This window comes from Eleutherodactylus coqui, chromosome 5, assembly GCF_035609145.1.
Source record: "Eleutherodactylus coqui strain aEleCoq1 chromosome 5, aEleCoq1.hap1, whole genome shotgun sequence".
Lineage (NCBI taxonomy): Eukaryota > Metazoa > Chordata > Amphibia > Anura > Eleutherodactylidae > Eleutherodactylus > Eleutherodactylus coqui.
The window spans coordinates 138,792,263-138,815,959 of NC_089841.1; the positions used below are offsets into that span (position 1 = coordinate 138,792,263).

A 23,697-nucleotide genomic window follows, 5' to 3' on the forward strand; every position below is an offset into this window, starting at 1 on the left:
ATTACCCAGATGCAATACATTTGGCTTAGCTCTCTTTTTATACCAAGCCTTCGTGAAATCACATAGAAGGCTCTTGAAATGCACCAGTGTGCATATTACATAAAAGCAATATTGTTTAATTGACCTAAAATATTTATAAAGATTATTCTCTGCGCCATCCAGAGTATTGAATTTTGAAGGGCACTTTAAATGCACAAAAGTTGGAGATGGTAAATATACTGGTTAATATTAGTTTTCTGAAAGTAGCTGTGAAAAAAACCTTAAAAGGGGTATTTTCATCTTGGAAATCCTATTTCAATGTGTTCGAAATCACAAAACAATGCATTCACCCATAAGAAGTTTCTTTCCAAAATGCTCTGTTCTCCTGATATTGTAGATATTGATTCCTCTGCCCTCTGGTTCTTTACTGCTTTATTGTCAGGGAAACAGACTACCTCTGCTATGGAAAGAAATGGCAGAGGACAGCGATAGCTGGTGGCTGAGCCAAAAGTGCGCATCCACTCCTGAGATACTGGTCATCACATTCAGGTAAAAGAAGTGTGCGAGCAATGGCCACCTCTACTCCTCTGCTATTTCTTCCCAGGGTGGTCTGTTTTCCTAGCAACAAGTCATAAACAATCAGAGGATAGATGAATCAATAGCTGCAATATCTGGAGAGCGGAGCATTTTGGGAATAAGTATCTTATGAGTGAGTGCATTGCTTTGTGATTTCAAACACATTGAAATAGGATTCCTGAAATAGGAAAAAGAATACTCTGAGTTGGTTAAAAAAAAATCAGCTAATGTGGGGGAATGTGACAAAATCATAAAAGTAGCAATACTTGGAGGGCATTCACCCAGGCAATTTTCACATGCAAGTTCCATTCAATAGTGTTATGGATAGAACTTTCACTTTGAAATCCATGTCTTATTTTCATGTCTTTAGTCACGTGAACAATGTTTCTCCCGCAGCGATTTTGCAACATAGAAAGATCGCTGCATGCCTTATTTTTTGGGCAATGTCGTCCACTTTCGATGGAATGGGAAAAAAATACATGAAAATCACATAGCACTCACATGCAGATGCAATTTTCTTGCGCGTTTCATGAAATTTTTTATTTTTCCTTTTCAAATTAAAATGCATTTTTCATGTGCGTGGAAAAAAATAAAAAATAAAAAAAATCACATGTACCACGATGCATTTTTCTCTCAAAACACATCATACTTGCATTTAAAATCTCAATTTACAACCGCGATATTTGGTCCAGGTTTCTTGGACTGACATCACACTCGCCTATGTGAATCCAGCCTTAGGCTAATTTTACACAGGGCAAGTGTGATATCGGTCCGTAAATCACGGCTCAAAATCGCGCTCCCCACAGCAGTTTTCATGTGAGAACAGCCTCACATCCCTTCGGGGGTGCAACTGTCACAGCCGTGGCAGGAAGATCGCAGAGTTCTCCCACAGTTTTTAATGGGTCCGGCGTTGCTGCCATCGGCCCCATTAGAAACGCACAAGGTAGAGCATGCTGTGATTGTTTCCCACATAGCATCACATCACGGTGCCATCTGGGAAAACATCGCTCATGTGTATGGCCCTATTCAAAAGAATGGAGTTCATATTTGTGTGAGATTTGTGTGTCTCTCAATGCACAAATTTCGCACGATTTTGAAGCCGGCCTTAATGTGCTATATTCCTCATCGTTATAAAGATGCATTACAACGAATGAGGAATATTATCTACACGGAAAATCATGTTACTGCAGGTTCAATGACATATGCAGTAGTAGAGAAGGCAGACTTATTTTTTACCATTTGTGCCTGGTCAATCACTATACACACACACACACACACAAACACCAGTCAACAAGCATTGTATACACAGCTGTTTTTAGATCTCCTCACACTTTTTAGTTGCTCTTCCTAAGCAGAAACGAGGCCCTTCCTAACTCACATCTATAGGCCTTTCACTAGCCAAGCTAGAAACCTGCTGCACACTGATAAGGGACAATCACCCCAAAACAGCTGTCTGTGCATGGTTATTCTGGTTTTTGCTCACAATTCCCAGTCATTGAACAGAGCAGAAGACCGCACAGTGCAAGCGCGTCTAATGGAAGGAGAAGACAGCGTTAGTCGGCGCCATGGAGACGAGGACGCCAGCACCGGAGGGGTAAGTGTATAACTCCTGTATGGCTCATATTTAATGCACGATGTATATTACAAAGTGCATTAATATGGCCATACAGAAGTGTAAAACCCCACTTGCTGCCGCGGGACAACCCCTTTAATCAAAAAGTCTGCCATTGACCTGCAGGAATGTTGCCTTCCCGTAGGTGGCGCTGCAGAGGTATTCTTCCACCTTCCTATTTGCATATTTCCCAGAAGAGCAGGGATGGCCTTATAAAAGTCTCCTCCCACATTCTAAGTGCTCTACTTAAGGAGAAACGATACCCTTCAAAACCTTGTTTGTCACAACTGTCTGAGGCTACTATGACATCTCCAATTAAAGGGTAATGATAAAAAGTAAAATAATAGTAATGGTAGTCATGATATTCCTAAAGGTCTTTTTTTTTGTGACCTACGCATCGTGATAACCTGCAATTCGCAACACAATCCTTTTGATTTCAATGGCAGTGCAGGTGTGCATGGGTATACAGTGTTCTTTGGTTGCGCCATTCCTGTTGCAGCAAAAAGTCACACTGTAGCCCTAACCTTAAAGTACAAAAACCCTTCCCTGTAGATTGTGTTTAGTAGATCAAAAACTATTGGAGAGGCCCAATGCGAAAAAATTCCCACTAGATCAAGCTCAAGTGCTAAAAGCCTTTACACCTACACAAGTTTCATCATATACGATCAATACATTCAAAATAAAATGTAGCACACAAGCTGATTGTATGTTGTCTTAATGGGGAAAAAAGCACAATCAGGATAAAAAGCCAACAATGAAGTGAGCATTTTTCTAAAGGCATGGCTGGTGATCGCGCATGTGCTTTGATTAATCACCTACAAAATAATAATGATTTTGTGTTTAGATTATTTATCTGGTGCTGCAAGAGCCGACTCCCAGGAGTGCACATTAGAACACAGGTTTCATTAGTACAGCACAGCACGGTATGCAGATAAATTCACAGAGGAGCAAGGCACAGGCCACATTTGTAATACATTAAAATAAGCTTCAAATATTGCCTCAAAGCAGCTTTGATAAAAAAATATTGAAGTTAATATCTGTAAAAAAATTAAAAAGGTGGTAAAAGGACACCTGTATACGCCCATGGGAAAGATCGTGTTAATCTGAAGACACAGTAAATATATAACATTACGTATACTAAAACTATAGAAATATCGACAAAGAGAGGACTTGTAAGAGTTTAAAGTGCACCTAACTTTTCAAGTGACACCGATACACAAGCTGTAGGGAGTAAGAATATGGTAAAAGACAGGCATGCCAACATATGTGAAATATGAGGCCTGATATAATGAGATATTGGCGAGGCATAACGCCGACTATGTAGATTACTATTGATGGGCACTCAGTATAACTGCATAGCGTATGGAAACCAACAAGGGAGTGGCGATGAACAGTTGTATATACATAAGGGGAGGGGAGAGGAGCAGCAGGACAGAAAGAAAGAGTAAGAAAATAGTGAAGATAGAGAGTAATGTAATGTGTGTGCAGGATATAGATAGTTACACTTCAATGGACACCCTATGGCCAGATTCACACCGGCGAGCACCATATTCTGCTTGCCAACGTGCATTTTTCATGCAGATGTGAGGCTTTTCCTCAGCCAGGTACTTCACATGCGTCAGGGGATCACAAGCATTTTAATTTGATTTCAATGGAAAACATCACATTGCACTCGCATGCAATTTCCTTAAGGGTCCCATTGAAAACAATGGGTAAGGCATTCCGAGGGTACGCCAAAAGATAGAACATGCTTATGTGAATAAGTCCATTCAAAAGAATGGAGTTCTTATTTGTGTGAGTTTTGTGTGTCTTGCAATGCATAATACCCGAGCAAGACTCACTTGTTTGAATGTAGCCGTAGTATGAGAAAAGCTCAAGCCAGTTGGCCATGGCCGCATGATCCTTAAAAACTATTTAGCCACCCCATATCCAGTAAGAAGCACTCACCTTACTATTATCATCTGAGAAGATGTTCTCCATACTCCTGGAGATTATTTTCCTCATTTACCTATTCCACAATAGTTGGTAGTATGGGTGATATTAAATGCTTGAGGATTTATTGCCCTAGGCACTGGAACGAAATGTCTCAATATACTTTTTTTGACATGGGAAATAAAGCCTAGAATAATGGAAAGCAATGCTATCTGGTGAGGGTCTGAGATCACTCCTGTTAGCTTGGTTATTAATAAGTAAGATTTTTTTTCCAGAAGGGCTTAATCACCGAGCAGTTCCATCAGATGTGGATTAGAGATGAGCGAGCGTACTCGGAAAAGCACTACTCGCTCGAGTAATGTGCTTTATCCGAGTATCGCTGTGCTCGGGTCTGAAGATTTGGGTGCCGCTGCGGCTGACAGGTGAGTCGCAGCGGGGAGCAGGGGAGAGCGGGCGGGAGAGAGGGAGAGAAAGATCTTACCTCCGTTCCTCCCCGCTCTCCCCTGCAGCTCCCCGCTCCGTGCCGCCACCCGAATCTTCAGACCCAAGCACAGCGATACTTGGATAAAGCAAATTACTCGAGCGAGTAGTGCTTTTCCGAGTACGCTCGCTCATCTCTAATGTGGATCCTAAAACCCACAGCCATTTTGGCAATTTTTAAGAAGTGAACGCAAGTAGGGAATGAGCAGAGCATAGCTTGCGCCTGTTCATGCACAGTAGTGAAGTAAGCGCACCATGGACAGCTTTAACTTTTAACTAACCCATTGCTTGACACAGAGATGGGAATCAAGCTACTAATCGAATACGTACTGCCACCTGCTAGTGTATAAGAGACCCACTCCTCCTAATATTTTAGGTCTAAACTGCATTTCGTACAAATCCTAGGTTTTTGTGAGCACCAAATAAAGTGATTTATTTCTCTGTGTAACAGAAAAAGAAAAGGGGTACGCAGATTAGAATCATCTGAAATATGTAGAACAAGCAAGTATGTTAGCTGTAGGTCAATGGGGATTATGAAATGCACTACAAACTATGTTTCTTTTTTACTTTAAGTTTTGCTTGTTTTTTTTGGATCTATGTAGAGATGAGCGAACATACTCGGTAAAGCACTACTCGTCCGAGTAATGTGCTTTATCCGAGTACCTCCCCGCTCGTCCTGAAAGATTGGGGGAGCGCCGCGGAGCGGGGAGCTGCAGGGGAGAGCAGGGTGGAACGGAAGGGAGATCTCTCTCTCCCTCTCTCCCGTCCGCTCTCCCCTGCTCCCCGCCGCAACTCACCTGTCAGCAGCGGCGCTCCCCGAATCTTTCAGGACGAGCGGGGAGGTACTCGGATAAGGCACATTACTCGGACGAGTAGTGCTTTACCGAGTACGTTCGCTCATCTCTAGATCTATGGCTTTTTAAAAAAGAAAGTATGTTCTAGGTGTGGCATTATTTTTCAATACTTTTGCTTAAACCTCTCTATAGAAAAAAAAAGTATGAAAACTATACTTTATATGTCACAAAAAGCTGTTTAAAACTGTATGAAGTTCATAGCATTTTTTATAAGCTAGAAATATCTCCCCCCCCCCCCCCCAAAAAAAAAAAATAAAAAATTTAAAGTTTTTGAATTTCCTAGTCAAAGTTCTGAGCCCAATGGAATACCATGAAAAGTTCACAAACCATTCCCAGTGACAAAAATGCAATGACAAAGTATCTGAAACACCACACCGGTGAGATTGTTAATGTTCATTTTGTATTGTAAAAAAAAAAAACTAGACATTTATGGTCACCTGCAAACGGGTGGATTTTTGCTGCAGAATCCACGGCAGGCATCTGCACCGCAGATCCACAGCAAATATAGTCCATGGAATGCTATGGAAAATGCCTTTTCCTGCACAGACCAATTGCTGTTTCCACAAGTGAAGAAAAACAAAATTGCAGCATGCTCTATTTTTGTGCGGATTCCGACCCACACGCTGTCCGCAAATTGACATTGCGGACAGGTCGCGGATTCTACATCATCACCTATCAGCGGCGTGGGAGGGGATTCTGTACTGTGCATGTCCGCCAGGTCCATCCACAGTACAGATGAAGAGGAGAAATGACAGATATGTGCGGAAGATGCTGCTGTCAGGGTTGGATTCCGCTGCAGGCTCCCGCATGCGGAATCCAGCTCGGTTATGTGCAGGCGGCCTAACTTGGGTGAGGGATAAAAAGGGTTAATATAATTCTGACTATCTAAAGTTTCCTGAAAAAAAAAAAAAAAGTATACAGCTGACACAATTTAACAGCTTTCTGAATTTTCTATAAACCACTCTAAGGGATTGATGTTGGAAAAAGTGCTGTCATGGCATTTCTTGGCTACAAAAAACATGCATTTAAACAAGTCCATTAATTATACAGTTTCACTTAACAGAAGAGGTTGTACATCTTCTGCCATCATGGGAACACTCAGAAAATGAGGGTCATCACACCTTCCTCAGAAAAATAGCTTTTAATATACATGACATGTTTAAAAGGCCATGTTTGGGTAAGTATTTGATTTAATTGTACTGTGTAAGCAAGGCCACCTGCTTCTGTATTACTGCCCAGCGTTATATCATACAAGTATTCTAGACCAGCAAGCTAAGGATAACTACATGTTAGTTATAAGGGTGAAGCAAAAACTAATGCCTCGGTCTGTAACTTATTTTAGTGCTTGAGAATGGCTATGAACGATGTTACATAGGTTTCCTTACTCTACTTATCTTTTTCAGACAGTAAAAAGAATCATGGATCTAAGACTAAAACAAAGAGCTGTCATTGACTTTCTGGTGGAAGATGTATGTGCACCCAAGGAAATCAATAAACGGCTGAAAAAAAGTTTATGGTGATCCTGTCTTATCGCAAAGTTTGTGCTAAGTGCGTTCCCAAGCAGTTGGCAAATCATAGGAGATGGGTGGAGGCCTGTCAAGAGCTCCTGGATACCTTTGAAGCTGAGGAACGAAATTTCTTCAAAAATGTGGTCACTGAGGATGAGATGTGAGTACACTTGTATGGCCCAAATAGTACTATTCAATCTAAGGGATGACGCAACAGTGGTTCTTTATGTCCCAAAAAAATTTAAGTCTGCCAGATCCACATAGAAGCAAACGCCTCAATTTTTCCAAACCTGTGTAAATGTACTGCATGTAATTGTGACTATCTTGAACAATAGTTTCATGTACAGATTTCAGATTTCAGGCTATAATCAATACCACTTTTGCTTTGACCTGTTTATTAGCAAAGCTGTGGTAATAGTGGAGGCATTACTTTTCGAGTCACCCTCGTATGTTTACACAGTAATGCTTCACTCAACTTGAAGTGTCAAAGTTTCTAACCTGTATGCTATATGCTTGAAGATGAAAAATAAGAGGACCAGCTAGAAAGTAGAAAAGCCAGTAAAAACATCCAAACAAGGATCCCCAGATGCCTGGCTGACATGTTTTTGATCAGTCTTTACTCATAGCCTCATTGGAGCCAGACATATCTGCCAGACATCGGGAGTCTTTGTTTGGGTTGTTTTTATGTTTGAACTCATTTCACTTTGTTGATGGACCTCCTTTTTGCTCATTCGATGTAGACCCCAACTTCTGTCTTTGCTCATGGGATCAGCAAGTGCAGAGGGGTGGTAAGTGGTTTATAGGCTTGAGTACACACCTGGTTAGCCCACTTGTGCAGCAAATAAGGTCCATTGGTTAAAAGAGTTAGCCAGGCAGAGAAAAATGGACACCAGCCCAGGGTGTTTGCAAAACATAGACAACCCATACTTACCTCACCCAATCCTCCGTTGCTCACATTTCGAGGGTGCCCAAGTCCCACTTCTCTCTACTTGCTGATGTGATAGCAATGACATCCTGACACAGAAAAATGTGAATGTTGAAGTTAATAAGCGGATGAAGTAAGCTTCTGATTGGCTGCAGTGGTCACTTGTTCTGGTGTCAGTGATGTCATCATGATTGCAGCAGAAAGTGGAGAGTAGCGAGGGAGCGTCACCAGTGAAACGGAACAGTAGGGGATTGGATGGGGAGAGTATGTTTTTTTTTTTAATGTTCTTCCACCATGCTGCGGAGGTCGTAAAAAGAATTACTAGATAGGATAACCCTTTAACAACAAACTTGAGCTCCAATATCTCAAGGAGTACAAAACCCATCTGCCATGTAAGAGAACAGCAGTATTAAAAATGGCATTGAAGAAGTGTAATGGTTGTTCATGATGGCTGTTCATAATGGCGAACAGTCACTGTAAGCGGGAAGATAGCTGGGATTAGCCGGGTCTAGCTGCTCAGAGGACATCACCAGACCAGAGATTGGAGCTACAAAAAGATCATTTGCATATTCCCTGTACATTCTGGGAAGAGCTAAGAGTCACTGTAAGTGGGAAAATTGCTGGATTAGCCTGGTCTAGCTGCTCGGAGGACATTGCCAAACTGCATGCCTAATGGCATGCAAAGTTGTACACTTAGTAGTATCTTATAGGATATGTATCTTCACTAAAATTCTTGATTTTTAGAAGTTTGAAAGTGGACATCAACGGACAACATTGAAAAGGAAAGAAGCCACATGGCGAGCTGCAACGTATGCTATATATTTACAGACCTACCAGAGGAAAAGCCAAACTTCACCCACCAGAAATGCAAGCTTGTGTCTCTACTGTAGGAAGAGATACATAGTCTTCAGGAGAGAAAAGCTACATTGAAACTCATTAAGGAAGGTGAGGATTTCCTTGACAGAGTAGAAGAAAGTCTTCAAAATGTTGAAGGAAAAGAAATGTCCACTGTACCTGCAAAAGCAGAAGAATGGAAGCATGTGAACCAAAAAAGCAGGAGGATCAGGAGTCAGCCAGCACCCATACTGCTCAGAAACCAGTACCACGTTCTCGTGCAGGGCGGCTGATACTAGCTCCTAACTAGACGGAGAAAGGTACAGCAAGAAATTATTCTATCCACAAAGAGCAGAGCACAAATGACTCTGCTCACAAAGAACAGAGCAGAGGAGAGAAAGGTACAGCAGGAAACGACTCTGCCCACAAAGAACAGAGCAGAAATGACTCTGTCCACAAAGAACAAAGCAGAGGAGAAAGAGGTACAGCATTAAATGACTCTACCCACAAAGAACTGTTTAGTAAGCACACAGAGTCCTCTTGAATGGAGAAAAAGAAGTGCTGTTAGGAAGAAAGAAGCAGCAAAGGTAATTTCTGAACCACTTGCCATAATCTTTAAAAATTCCTGGAGAACAGGAGAAGCCCCAGAAGACTGGAAAATGGCAAATGTTGTTTCTATCTTCAAAAAAGGGAGGAAGGTGGATGCATGAAACTACAGGCCTGTGATCCTGACTTCTATACCGGGAAAGATCTTTGAAACAATTATTAAACAGCATGTATGCAAGTACTTGCATAAAAATGGAGTAATTAACCAGAGCCAGCATGGGTTTGTAACAAACAAGTTATGCCAGACTAATCTAATTTCCTTCTATGACAGAATCTCCGACTGAGTTGATCAGGGAAATGCAGTCGATATAGTATATGTTGACTTTGGTAAAGTATTTGACAAAGTATCTTATCCCATACTTACAGAATGGGAGGAATTGGGCTAAGCAGCACATGTGAAAAAGACTTGGGTATGGACCAGACCACCTCAGGACATCGCGCAGGATGGAGGAGAGCATGCTCAACTTCCCTCATGGATCCGATTCATAAGAGTAACTGAAACTTACTTTTTTTCACTTTTTGCTTACTTCTATGCAATCGGCATTATCCATTGGATAACGCCGATTGCATTACCGGGGGAAGGGGGTGGCTCCCCATGGCACCTCATGGTAGCTTCAGGTTCTCGGCTACCTCTTTCATGTTCATGGCCTTAATCCCCAGAGTGAGCATGTTTTTACGGCCCTGGGGATTAAAACCAACTGAAGCAGGACGTAAAAAGTCTATGCGGTGGTCACTAAGGGGTTAAATAAGCTACAGCCCATAAGTACTCAGTCAGGAGGATAAGCTGTGATCTCCTCTATTATAACTATGTGACAGGAGCTGTGTGATCATCCTCAGTAGCTATGAAAGGAATGTCTGTATTCCCCTTTAGGCAGTTTCTATGGTAAGATTCAGGCAACAGCATCACACACAGTGAGAATCTGACTAGTTTCAGAGATCATAACCCCAATACATCTGAGTTGGTCAGAATTGAGATCACATGACCATCTGAGGAAAAAGGCCAGGAGTTTTAGACAGAAAGATGGGGGAAGAGCTAAATAGTGAACGAATAAAAAAAAAATCTCCCTTTAATACTGATGACTTATAAAAATACACAGATCCTATAAAGAATCGGAATTGAAGAACTCCAGGCTACACCTGTGCTCAGGTCATCCTCTTGGATTGACGTTGAAAAGCAGACAGGAAGGAGCTCAAGCATTAAGATTGGATCTGGAAGACTGCTTATTTAGCATACATGAAACAGGCTGAATTAGCTCTTCCGTTTTTGAATATGAAAAAATAAATGAATATTGTATAGTTTACGCTAAATTTATCACAGCAAAAGATTAGCAGTATCCCATTTCAATCACCATATGTAAACCATTCTAATCTGTCTGTCCTATTTAAACAAATATGTCCCCAAAAGATTTTTCCAAATGTTTCCATTTGTGTACAGTCATGATATGATAAAAGGCTCTCTGTTATTTGTGTGAATGTCTTAACAATCCAGCCACCGCAAAGACAAAGCTAATTGAAGTATATGATCCTGATTATTAATGCATGGTGCATGTCACATTGATATAAATTCAAGTGTGGAAACATTCTGTGCACCCATCTGTTTTATCATCTCAGCCCTGTACACAAAACAAATATCCAGGGCTGCATTCCAGTTTTCTCAGAATCTCACCATTCTAATCAGACTGAACACAATCGAGATAGGATCAACCTGACTAAATTATTTTTCCAGTTTAATTAAACAGCAGAAGCATGAAAAAGATAAGAGCAGAAAAATGTAACAAATTAAGCCTCATCCATAACACCAACACACTCGATAGTCTTAATATCAAAGGAAAGACGTACTGCCAGACTTGGAATATTCGATGGACAATTCAATAAATTATTTGTTTCAGTATAGTTATTCAATTAATAACATTTTCTACCTTTTCATGGATTGGGCCACTTGTAGATAAATGTATTTTCACTCTGCATTTGGTCCGTGTTTTACAGACCGTAATATGGAGCTAAAGTAAATCTATGTATCTATTCATATGGTTGTATTTTTCATATCCGTGTTTTTAAAAATGCAGCATGTACTACTTTTGATTGTTTTTTCCTCTGTATTTGTATTATTGGTATTTCTTTTGCAATTGGGCAAATATGGATCGGTATTTACTCGGTAGAAAATAAAACCAATGACAGCAAATACGGATCAAACAATGATGAAATACAGATGACATACGGTTGCATGGTCATCTGTAACGCATCCATACTACAGATCTGTATTACGGATGTGTTACAATATGCTTGTCTGAGATTACCCTTTTAAAGGATTTCAATATAGAATTCTATACTCTGTCCAGATGCCATTTATGACATGGTGGTCCATTCTGCACAAAATCCTACTTTAATTTAGAAGGAGTGGGAGATGTGTGACATCACTATTCTTTAAAGGGATTCTCTCATCAGATTCATGCTGCTCAAACCGTAGGCAGCACAAACGTGGGAAAGGTATGCTTATTGCCTTTATGAGCGTGCTCTGAAACTCTGCAACATTTCAGAATTAATATCCTTTGAAGTGTGTCTGGGAGCTGAGCCTCTCTCCGTCTGCTCCATGAAGAAGGACAGATCTTTTCCATTCTTGGGTATAGGAAAAGAGGTGTCACTCTACATGATGTGGGTGGGGAGAGGCCGGTACAACCGGCTCCTGTGACTCACAGCTCAGCTCCAAGTCAAACTTCAGAAAGAATTTATTCTGGAACTCCATGGCGTTTCAGAAAAGAACACCCTTGGGGTCAACAGGCATCCGTGTCCTGTGTTCATGCTGCCCGTGGTTGGGCAGCATGAACCTGATGACAGAATCACTTTAATAATTAACTATATGACATCAGTCTAAAACCAAGTAACACAGAGGACAGCCAGAAAATATATACACAGAATTGTAGATGCAAGATTCTTCTAACATTTTCTTAAGAATGCTTTCAGTATTTTTAGGGGGGAAAAAAAATCATATTTCCCCACTTTTCATTGCAAATCAAGAGGAAAATATTAAATGCGCATCAAAAAATGATTACTTTTTGCAGTTTTTTTTCCTTTAGGCAAATGCAGCAAGCAGTAGATCTGTCATCTTTTAGTGTGGTTTTCTATATGTTTCTCTAGAAAAAAGAAATCCTGAAAAAAAAGGAACAACATCTGTATAAAAAAAGCCACACAAAGGTGTGTTAAAGGGGTTCTGACATGAAAAAAAAAAAATTTACTCATCTTGCCTGGCCAGTACCGATCGCCAGGCATGTCCCCTCCATCCGGTATCTTATTCTGTGGCTTCTAGAAGCAGAGCAGGAGCGGTCAAAATGACTGCTTCCTGCTCTGCTCCGTCCGTCAGCCACTTCCGAGGTGAACGGACGGGCCGCCCACAGCAAGCACGTCACAAGCAGTGCTTGCTGTGGGCGGCCCATCCGTCCTGGCTGAACTCCGGGATTCTGCGCGTGTGCAGTGGAGATGTGACCCATCCTGACTCGTGTCAGAGGGCACCTCTCCACTGCGTATGCGCGCAATCCCCAATGGGCGCATCTCGTCCTTGGCTCATAGAAGGAAGAAGACCGCCTGCTGGGAGATGACCCTGATTACAACAACATAAGAACACAAGGTAAGTATTATGTTTTTATGCTTTAACAGCCAAAAAATTGTGGGTTCCCTGTGTCCATTAGGCAGACCAGGGAACAATGGCTGTTAAAGCATAAAAACATTATTCGTGTCAGAACCCCTTTAAAGAAACCTTAAAAAGGTGTTTTTAAAGTGATTTTATTTTTAAAATTCCTGCTCTCCATGCCTAAAACAATATATTGCATACTCTCCTCTCCCAGCTCCCTGCAGCTCCTGCACCAAGACTCCATTCTGCACACCGGGTCTGTGCTGACAAGCTGCAGTCTGCCTGTTTATGGGACATCACAGCTGAAATGCTGAAGCCTGTGACTGGCTGCAGCAGCCTGTAATGTCCCGAGACTCGAGAGACTGGACGATGCGGCACTGGAGCTGCAGGCATCCGCTGAGAGGCAAGTATAGTGCTTGTCATTTTTAAGCATAGGGAGCAGGAATTCAAAATAAAAAAAACCCTCAGGAACCCCCTTTATGGGTGCTTTCACACATGGTGCAAAATCTATAATCAAAAAATGTGGTTTTTGTTGCAGAGTCTGTGGAATTCTGTGGGAAATTCATGGCAAAAATCATCATGTAAGATACTCAGGTTTTGGTGGGGATTTGGTTGCAGAAGACTCTTTTGCATTAAGCTTGTAAAGCATCACAAACAGTCTTAGCCACAAGGCAACATTGAAATGTTTAAATAGAAATTATGTTGGAATGGTGCATTGTCATTTGGGATACTCCAAAAACAACGCCGGGATCTAGGTATGAGATGCAACATGACTACTACTTAAAATTCAAACATTTTGTAATTTTAACCTTTTCCAATCCAATTTGTATCCTGGTTTTCCTAGGTGGCTTACTCTTTTTCTGCCATTATACAATGGCGCTATATGCTGGCTAAAGCCAGTACTGCACAAGGTGACACGTTGGATAGGCTCCAACAGCAGAAAGGCTGGCAATATACAGTAAGAGAACCCCGACGGACGTCTTTCAACATCAGAGCTGTACAGCCTTAAATCATAATGTCTTCAGACGTCAGACAGTGGATTGGAAAGGGTTAATTAATTTAATACAAATGTTGACTTTTGGGATGATCTGTGTTTAAGATGTAATGCAGCCACACCCAGTATCTTCTGGTCCTAAGTGCTTATTGACAGCTAATGACAGATGCTGTCTCCAGTAATATACTCTAGGGTCCTGCATTGCTGACAGCAGGAGGGCCAGAGAAGATATATGCTCCCAAGTGCCAAGTTTTATTGTACTATTATTAAAGGACTCAAAAAGAGATATTAATGTACAATATATAAAAGCCACAAAAAATACTCCAAGGTTCCAATTTCACAAGAACAAAATGTTAGTGACCCAAAATCCACACCAATCATATGAGCGTTTCATACCTGCCAGAACAACAGTTTCTATGACTGAGGGCGCAGTCACACGAGCGTAGGCGTATTTACGTTCGCACGTTCGCAGCGTTTAATCGCCAGAAGGAACGTTTTTCGGCGATCATGACCAGAGCTAGAAAGCGTATTATCGTTTGTTCCTACTTTGCAAACTATCTTTTCAGCCATCGAATATGCGTTGGCGCGTATTTTGGTCGCATATGTTCCCTTTTTTTCGGGTTGTCGTTTTTACGCGCCGTAAAATCGCCCGTGCGAACGAATACATTGGAAACCAATGCCTCAGATGGTCACGTTTATATGATTGGGCGCAAAAACGATTATACGTTTATACGATTGGGCGCCGTTTATGCGCTCGTGTGAACGCACCCTGAATTTGTAGGGATTATACAGTCTTGGACTACTGCCCAGTAGGCTTGTCCTGCTTAATTGACACATACACTGACTAATAAAGCAGTCTATGGCAGCATTTATCAACTCCAAACCTCAAGAGTACTCCCCTGCTACCTCCACCCCAAGTCTTCATTTGAGGATATCCTATAAACAAAAGGCCTGTTGCAATTTCACAGGCACTGACAATTACATCACATGTACAAAACTAAGGAAGTCATGAAACCATTACCTGCTGGGAGTACTTGAGGACTGGAGTTGAGAAACACTGTTCCACGACTCTGTGTGATGGTAGGTTACAAAAATATGCCACATCAATTAGTAAGCAGTTAGTTACAGTTCCTTTATATAGAGCACCCCCTTGGTGCCTAGAATATTCGGGAGAGAGTCGGGCTTAGCCCTTATTTATTTGTCTATGTGGGGACAGATCTTCACAGTGTACTAGCAGCATTACTGCTGCATCACCAAGGGAGTGAGGCCTCCTCATTGGTGCTCCATACTCCTGACAGTTCCCTTCTCGTCTGGCCACGTCACTGACTGGGGAAGGCAGCCACCGGAGCCGCTGTCAGAGTGGCTCGGGTGCTAAGTCTATGTGTAGAGGAAGCAAGTGGTGCTTCCTTCACTCTCTTACATCAGCAAGTGATAATACCCCATGTTCAGATGACATATGTCATAGGCAGACCCAACTCCTCCAACTTGCCTCTGTTATGGTAGAAGCATTTTATTTGCCAATTCAATGGAAAGGATTCCTCTAGTACAAACCTAAGACTAATATAATCATTCACTAGGAAGGTGTTGCTTGGTATATAGATTTTTATCTACATAACCAATAGCAAGAAGTATTGCAATTGTCACTGATATCTGGATAAGTTACATCTCCAAACGAAATTCATGTTGGCATACAGACAAATCTTGGATTACTCTGTACTGAGCTGCATTGAGAAATTGTAGATTTTGTATAAATGACTATTGATTAAGTAATTTCACCATATATCAGACCAAACAAAACAGGCCACTATGGAAATACAAGCAGAAGACATGAGGCATACCAAGTGAGGACAGAAAGACAACTTGTTGCATATGAGGCTTATTTGGCTGCATTATATAAATACTAGTAATTATTAGGAAATTATAGTACCAGTGTTTCTGATCACGCAATGCCCCACACATCACACACCCAGCTCTACTACATAGAGATAACAGCTTACTTATATTCTCATTTTGTTCTTTCCTTCCAAGAGCCCTACAGTGTTGTTTTCCTGTCAGTCAGGCTCTGCGTTTTATATGTTGTAAAACCTGCAATGAAGTCACCAGGGGGCGGAGCGATGACATCACCAGGGGCGGAGCATGAGAAGCACCCACACACAAACATACAAACTCACTTTCAAGTGGTCATTACTAGTTTGTTCCCTGCTCAGGAAAATTATTCAGAGGAATTAGGAATAATAGTAATAATGGAAAGATACCAGCTATTTTGAATACACAAAATACTCAGGGTAAACCAACATGGAAGTTTAGTAGACACTGGTGGAATTTTTCAAAAGGCTCCACAGACTTTTTTTTTTTTTAGCACATTTAATTAAAATATTTCTCAGTAAGCAACATTACAATGAAGAGTGGCCACAGAATATTAGCCTGTTACCACAATCATAGGAGAGCTGTCTAAAAGAAAATCTTTGTTGCCCATAACAACCAATCACAGCACAGCTTTCATTTTACCTCAGCAGTACAAAAATGAAAGCTGTACTGTGATTGGTTGCCATGGGCTACAAAGATTTTTTTTTTTCAGACCGCCTTCATAAGAATGTGTTGCTGGGCTACTTTTCCATGGCCCACCCTATAGATGCTATGGTGATGATAAGTGAGTGCAAGTCATAGCATGTAGTTACATAATGCATCCATATGGAAGCTGAGTTGCTTTTATAACAAACCACACCACATCAGGCTAAGATGTATGTATATTAGATAAGGCCAAGATGATACCCTACAATAGTGTCTCATATTAGTGCAGAAGATTTTGAAGACGGATACATATTTTGCATGTGTTATATTTGTCTATTGGGGAGGAATTGAAAAGATCAACAGGGTAGCTTTTCTTTGGGAATATATATGATAACATGAAGCCAGGTACAGAACTATGTATCTCTGTCCAAGGCTTTTATTTTGATATAATAATTGCAGGAAAAAGTTACATCACAACTGCACATTGAAGAATGTGATGAGCAAATGGAGTCCAAAATGAAATTATAGTTACAGTGAGAAGATATCTGAGAAGACAGCTCCCCGGTCTCGTATATAACTGAGGATGTCGTCTATGTATCAGACTGCTACCGTTTTCCTTCATGCAGTGGGGAAGAAGGGGGTGGGGGCTTGCTTGCATTTTCTGCTTGTTCCGTACAAACAATAGACATTTCCGGTAGTCATTGTATACTCACAGTCAACGCTTAGAATGATGAGCTCTTTCATCTGACATAAAGTAGGAAATTATAGCAGAACACATGGACGCTGCCTATCAGCAGAAAATCAGATGGTCAGCACTTGGCCCAATAAAAAGGTAGCAGCAAATAGGGAATAACAGTAAATGACTCCTGTCTTATTCCATTACCAAGTCTCCGCCTATAAACACTCTGACTTGCAGGAATACTTACCCCTGTCATTAAGATATATTTCTGCATGACTTAACCCTTGGCTTTCTACAGTAAAATACCCAAACTCTCCTCTATTATTTCTACATGACTGGCCAGTTAACAAAGGAATTCATTATTATATTTCATCTATTTAATAGAAGTCATTGTTTTTTTATGGTGACTTAACATATTGAGAGAGAAAGGTAATTAACACCAATATGATTTTAATGTTGGCACATTAATAGTGCTAGGCAAAAAAAAAGCCAGTGTGGTTTTTGAATGGGTCAGACAACATATTACAGTAGTAACTAATGCCAAGATGATAAACCATAAATATATGTATTTATGTTTACAGGCCGCAAAGGTAAAAGTCTGGTATGTCACTATATGATAAATTGGTTTGGCCTTTAGTAGCTGCAGAGCAACGTACCCGCACAGTTATCCTGCCAAATTTCTGTCACTACATTGGCTACATTGGGGTGGCCAATTTCAATCAGAGTTTTAGAAAGCAATGTAAAGCTGCATTATAGAAAAAAGTTCATGGCAAGTACTATATAACTTGAATAGAACAGAAAAGGGAATTTAAGTAAGAATGCCAAAAGGGTTAACATCTTCCATCTAGGCATGCATCTACATCGGAAGAGATATTTTACTTTGCTTAGATAGCTCTTGTTATCTGACCCACATTGCCACATTACAACAATATTGAATGTAAAAGCATGTAAGTAAAGGAGATGTCCAGTTGTATACTATCATGACTTATCGACAGGGGTCTGCCGCCTGATACCCGCACTAATCAAACCGCACCAATCCCACTGTGGTGGTCAGGCTTAGTATTACAGCAAGGTTTACCTTTCTTATCACTTTTTGCTTTTTGTTTCCAAATAGAGACAAACATTAGTATTACTTTTAGATAGCAATGTGTTTTACCTTACTACCCTCTCAAGAAGCACATGCAAAAATGGTAGGAATTGAGCTAAGCAGCAGCACATATGAAAAAGACCTGGGTATGCTCAGAGACATAACTTGAAGCTTCTGGGCCCCATTGCAAAGTCTGTAACAGGGTCCCTAACTTTAATACTTCATTAGTAGAACTTGGCTACCTATATGGAGAATAGAGACCTTATGGGCCCCCTAAGGCTCTGCGCCTGGGTGCAATCCTCCCATATAGTTCCACTATGGGTATACTAATAGATCACAGACTGAACATGAGTCAACAGTGTGATGCAGTAGAAAAAAAGGAAACACAATTCTGGGATGTATTAAGAGAAGCATGCAGTCTTAGATCACGTGAAGCAATTATTCCCCTCTACTCTTCCTTAGTCAGCCCTCATCTGGAATACTGTGTCCAGTTCTGTGCACCCCCATATAAAAGAGAAATAGGCAAACTGGAAGCTTGCAAAAAGGAAGGCTGAAAGGAGACTTAATAGCAGTCTACAAATATCTGAAGAGCTGTCACAGTGCAGAGGGATAACCCCTATTCTCATTTGAACAAGGAAAGGCTAGAAGCAATGGGATCAAACACAAATTAGTTATTAGAAAAAACTTTTTGACAGTGAGGGTGATCAATGAGTGGAACAGGTTACCACAGGAGGTGGCGAGTTCTCCTTCAATTGAAGTCTTCAAACAAAGGCTGGACAAATATCTGTCTGGGATGATTTAGTGAATCCCGCATTGAGCAGGGGGCTGGACCCGATGTCCCTAGAGGTCCCTTCAAACTCTACCGTTCTATGATAAGAATCCCACCTATTCTCATTTTGAGATGTCAAGTACATTGGCATTTGCTAAAGCATACTTATTAATTGGATATTATTTTGGAATATTTTATTCCTAAGTGATTGAGTTGCTGTGCTCCTTTGGAAGGCTTTTTCCTACTGAGAAGATTCCTCAAAATTTCAAGAGCTCTTCATTTAGTTCCAGATGATTATGATTTATTGTTCTTATACTACTGCATACTTCACTCTGAGGGTGCGTTCACACGAGCTTAGGCGTATTTACGTTCGCACGAGCGCAACGTATATTCGCCGGAGAGAACGTTTTTCGCCGATCACGACCAGAGCTAGAAAGTGTATTTTCGTTTGTTCCTACTTTGCAAACGGTCTTTTCGGCCATCGAATATGCGTTGGCGCGTATTTCGGTCGCATATGTTCCGTTTTTTTTTCGGGTTGCCGTTTTTACGCGCCGTAAAATCGCCCATGTGAACGAATACATTCGAAACCATTGCCTCAGATGGTCACGTATATACGCTTGGTCGCAAAAACGCGCCGTTTATGCGCTCGTGTGAACGCACCCTCATGGTAAGGTTCAATGTCTGATTTAGATTCACCAGGGATATCAAGACTGATAATTTTTAGAAGGTTTTCTTATTGTACATACTTCTAATGCTGCTGAAAGTGGTGCAACTAGTTAAAGTGACCCACCAATTCTAGACATAGATGGCTGAACTGCATCCCTGACTTCCTGACGCACACTGTGCTATAGTATGCATTAGTCTAAGACACCACACCTGCGTTGATTGACCAGTAATGTCCTTGTAGCCAGTACAAGCAGCATGCAATGTAGACTACCAATGCATACTAATGCACAGAGTGCATCTGTTCGTCAGAGAAGCAGTTCAACCATCTTCATTTGTCCAGGACTGCAGGGTTCCTTTAAGTATAATTGAGCAAGTACCTTTCATGTGCCATGACAGTTGGATAGTTCATTATACAAATATAGTTTTGAGTCATGTGTTCAACCAAATTCCCTTTGTCTAAGGCTTTATGAGCATGACAAAGCATGTGCATGGAAACACATGGAGTCCATGGCCATTTAATACCTGCAAAGGGGTTTTCTTCCTGAGACATTCCCTTTAAGCCTTCTATAAAGCGGAGGTGGGTATACAGAATTAGAAAAATATGGCTGCCTTCTTTCAAAAGTAGTGCCAACACCTATCTACAGATTATGTTTGGTATGGTAACTCAGCTCCATTCACTTCAATGAAGCAGAGCTGCAATACCAGATAGACGTAGCAGTGTTTCTATCCATGGATAGACGTAGCAGTGTTTCTGGAAGAAAAAAGCCATGTGTTTTTAATACTGTATAACCCTTTAATGCATAGATAAACCACACTTGTACGAAGTATGACCAACTAATCACTCTGTATCTCGTCTTATATCGCATCTGAAATCTGCCTTTACACTTTCAATCCTTCCTTCCTTCCTCAAAAATCTGCCTTCAGTGGAGAGTCTAGGAATCCCCATACTCATTAGATGGTCCACTGAGCTCTACTATTTTGGTGGGACTAGTCGACTTTCATCCAATGTTTAAGGGCATCATCGGGGCAAACCTTCCTGTGTCAGAATGAGGTGTCATTAATCTGCTACACTATACTGTTCTTTGTGTTAATGATTGTGAGTAGTCTGATATAGTCTTCTAGTATGTTGGATACTTCTCCATCACACCAGCCTCTGCCTGTGAGTGACAGTTTGTCTTCATCCTCTCTAAAGAGAGAGAGAAATCTGTCTACCACAGGTAGGAGTTGGGATGAGAGAGGAGTATCAATGAAGTATAATGTCCAGCATAACTATGAGAGATAAAACTTCAGGCTTTATTACAACTTTTTAAAACCAAGCCAATATACTGTCAGTGACCGCTGACGAGTTTTGGGCATACAGTCCTTAATTGGCTACGACTTTCACCGATACGGACAATATGTTGGATTTTAAAGTGTTGTAATAAAACTTGAGGTTTTATCTATATCTACGCTGGACATTATAATTCATTGGATTATTGTACTGTGTTTAGAGCGGAGTCCCTGCATGCCCATTTGGAGGATTGGTTCTATGGAGCTAGCCACCCTTTGGTGCTTCCTAGGCGTAACTAATGCATCTCATGAATACATTAGATTCCTACTTGCGATTACAGTGCAGTGCTGCAGATTAATGAAGCCTCATTCTGAAACAGGAAAGACTAATATCATAAAATGCTTGTATCCCTACATTTAGCATCCCAACTGCTATTAAATGGGGTCCTTAGATGGGGTATTTTTTCCCTGCATACAGATTCCCTTTAAATAGGACTTTATATCACCTGCCTAGCTACATAGTTTTGGAAACTGTCAATCAAATCTGACGTCACCAAAGTAAGCATTTAGGACTGCCCCCTTTACACATTAACAGTACTCACAGACAAATCTAAGAAGAACCTCAATGAGGGACCAGGGGCAAGTATGAGCGAAAAAAAAAAAAAACAAAAAAAAAAAACCAAAAATAAAACAACCACATAATTGGAGTCAACTAGGCCACAGCTGAAAAGCTATGTAGACAGCCTCGCTGACATGAGGACATGACAGGTCCTTTTTAATATTCAGAGGACAATTTCTTATGGAGGAAGAGGGTTATATCAATATTCAATCATAGTGGTTTTTGGGTAATCAATTGCATAATAACAAATTTTCTTGCATGTACATTCCAATATTAAGTATCAGAACGTTAATTACATTGTGGCTAACCCTATGTGCCTAGGGGCAGTTTACATAGACTTGGTCCAACCATTTATCAAACCTTGAGGCATGGCACGATAACGAAGTTGATTGAAAAAGTAAATAAGTAACCAAAAAAAAGAATGTTACCCTCATTATGGCAATTACTAGTTATAAATAACTATAGTTCAGGAGAAAGGACTGAAAATGAATGAAACACATGAAACCTCAGCTGTAATTCTTCCTCTAATTCAGTGTCACCAGAGAAGCATTGGTGTCATTCCTGAAGTTGTTAAGGCAATAACTAGAATCAATAAACACACTGGGTGAAGTTATCTGTATCCCCCAAGTAGCTAGTATATCATATGCTTGGATCTACAATTAATTGACTTGTATGGAAGCTTGTATCATACAGCTAACAGGACATTTGCTGTACAGCAAATTGTTTTATGTATCAGATATAATGGATATTGAACCAGAAAAGTTTGCCACCTATAGTAGTTTTCAAAATACAATAAGAAGAAAAACATTACTTATTGCCATTTCCTATTTATGGGATAATGGGTTCTGCTTTACATGACAATAAAGGAAATGTTCTAAAGTGACATCTGTAAAAGCTGTATACAATGCATATGTATATACCTCAAGATGCATAACGCACATCTTTAGAAGTCAACATTCAAAACATGTAATAAAGATTACATTTTGATCCATGACAACTACAGAAAACTATTTTTTTGGTGGTTTATCTATCCATGAATTCTAGATTTTCTTTACCACACCCTGCACTTTATTCCAATGTGGAATGACAAATCATTAGCCGATGGTTGTGAAATCAATTATATCCATCCATCCATCCATGATGCATTTCATTTGCAATTCCACTACACCCTACATAATATATATGCAGCATATATGGAGATTTTTAGCTATGAGGAAAGACGATCAGAAAAATATATTATAATAGGTTAGAGGAATCTATAACCTGTTTGCCATATGGTATTTCTACAGGTTATCTCAAATCTCTACATAAGAATTCTTAATGCCATGTGTACATAGCCTTACATTGCAGGTTTTTACCCAGCTAGTCCAATACAGATATACTCCGTACGGATACAGATTTGCACTACTGGGAATCTGCATTAAGAAAGGCTACTTAGAGACGACTTAAAAGGGTTAATGCTAAGAACTGATGTTTACGCCAAAAAAAAAAAAAAATCATTGCTAATCCATATATTCATAACCAATCAGAAGCAAAGTATTGTATCGCATTTAGTAAGTTTCGGGAGTTAACACAAGGAGATAGACATAATTTACAGCAGAAAAAAAAAACTGAAAATAATAGCATAAAGGGAAGATAGCCTTCAATAGTCAATTGCAGGAGGCGCTTCTTCTAAAGAGCTTGCAATCTATCGCAGGAGTACAAAATGTAAATCAATATATTCTATATTCCAATAAAAAAAAGGAGGCGCAAGTTTAGCCATTGCATTCACCTAGCACATGAATGGTTAAAGGAGCCTGGTCAATTATGTCAATCTGTTTAACCCTTGCATTGCATTGTAAATACATCTGCAGTGGAAGGGGTTAAACTGCATATTCCTAGACAAAGGGACTGGTAGAACCCTGCACAATGCTATGCAGCACACATCTGCAAACTTGGTGCCGCATTTTGACAGACCATTTTGCAGCCAAGTACTGCTGCCTTATGTTGCTGGTGCAATCTATAAAGAAGCTCCCCATCATCTCTACCTGACTAATAGACGTCTCCTGCCAACAAGAAATTAGTGACTTCCTCCCATAAATTACTATGAGTATAATGATTCCAGGGATTCCCATTGCAATCAATAAAGACCCAAACAGCACCTTCCTAAGTTCACACACCAGGCTGGTTACA

At 40.5% G+C, this 23,697-nt stretch overlaps 1 protein-coding gene across 1 annotated transcript in view; it reads right to left on the reverse strand.

The window, feature by feature from the left end:
* Positions 1-23,697, reverse strand: part of RPH3A (rabphilin 3A) — a 248,315-nt gene that overhangs the window by 224,349 nt on the left and 269 nt on the right. The window lies entirely within an intron of this gene.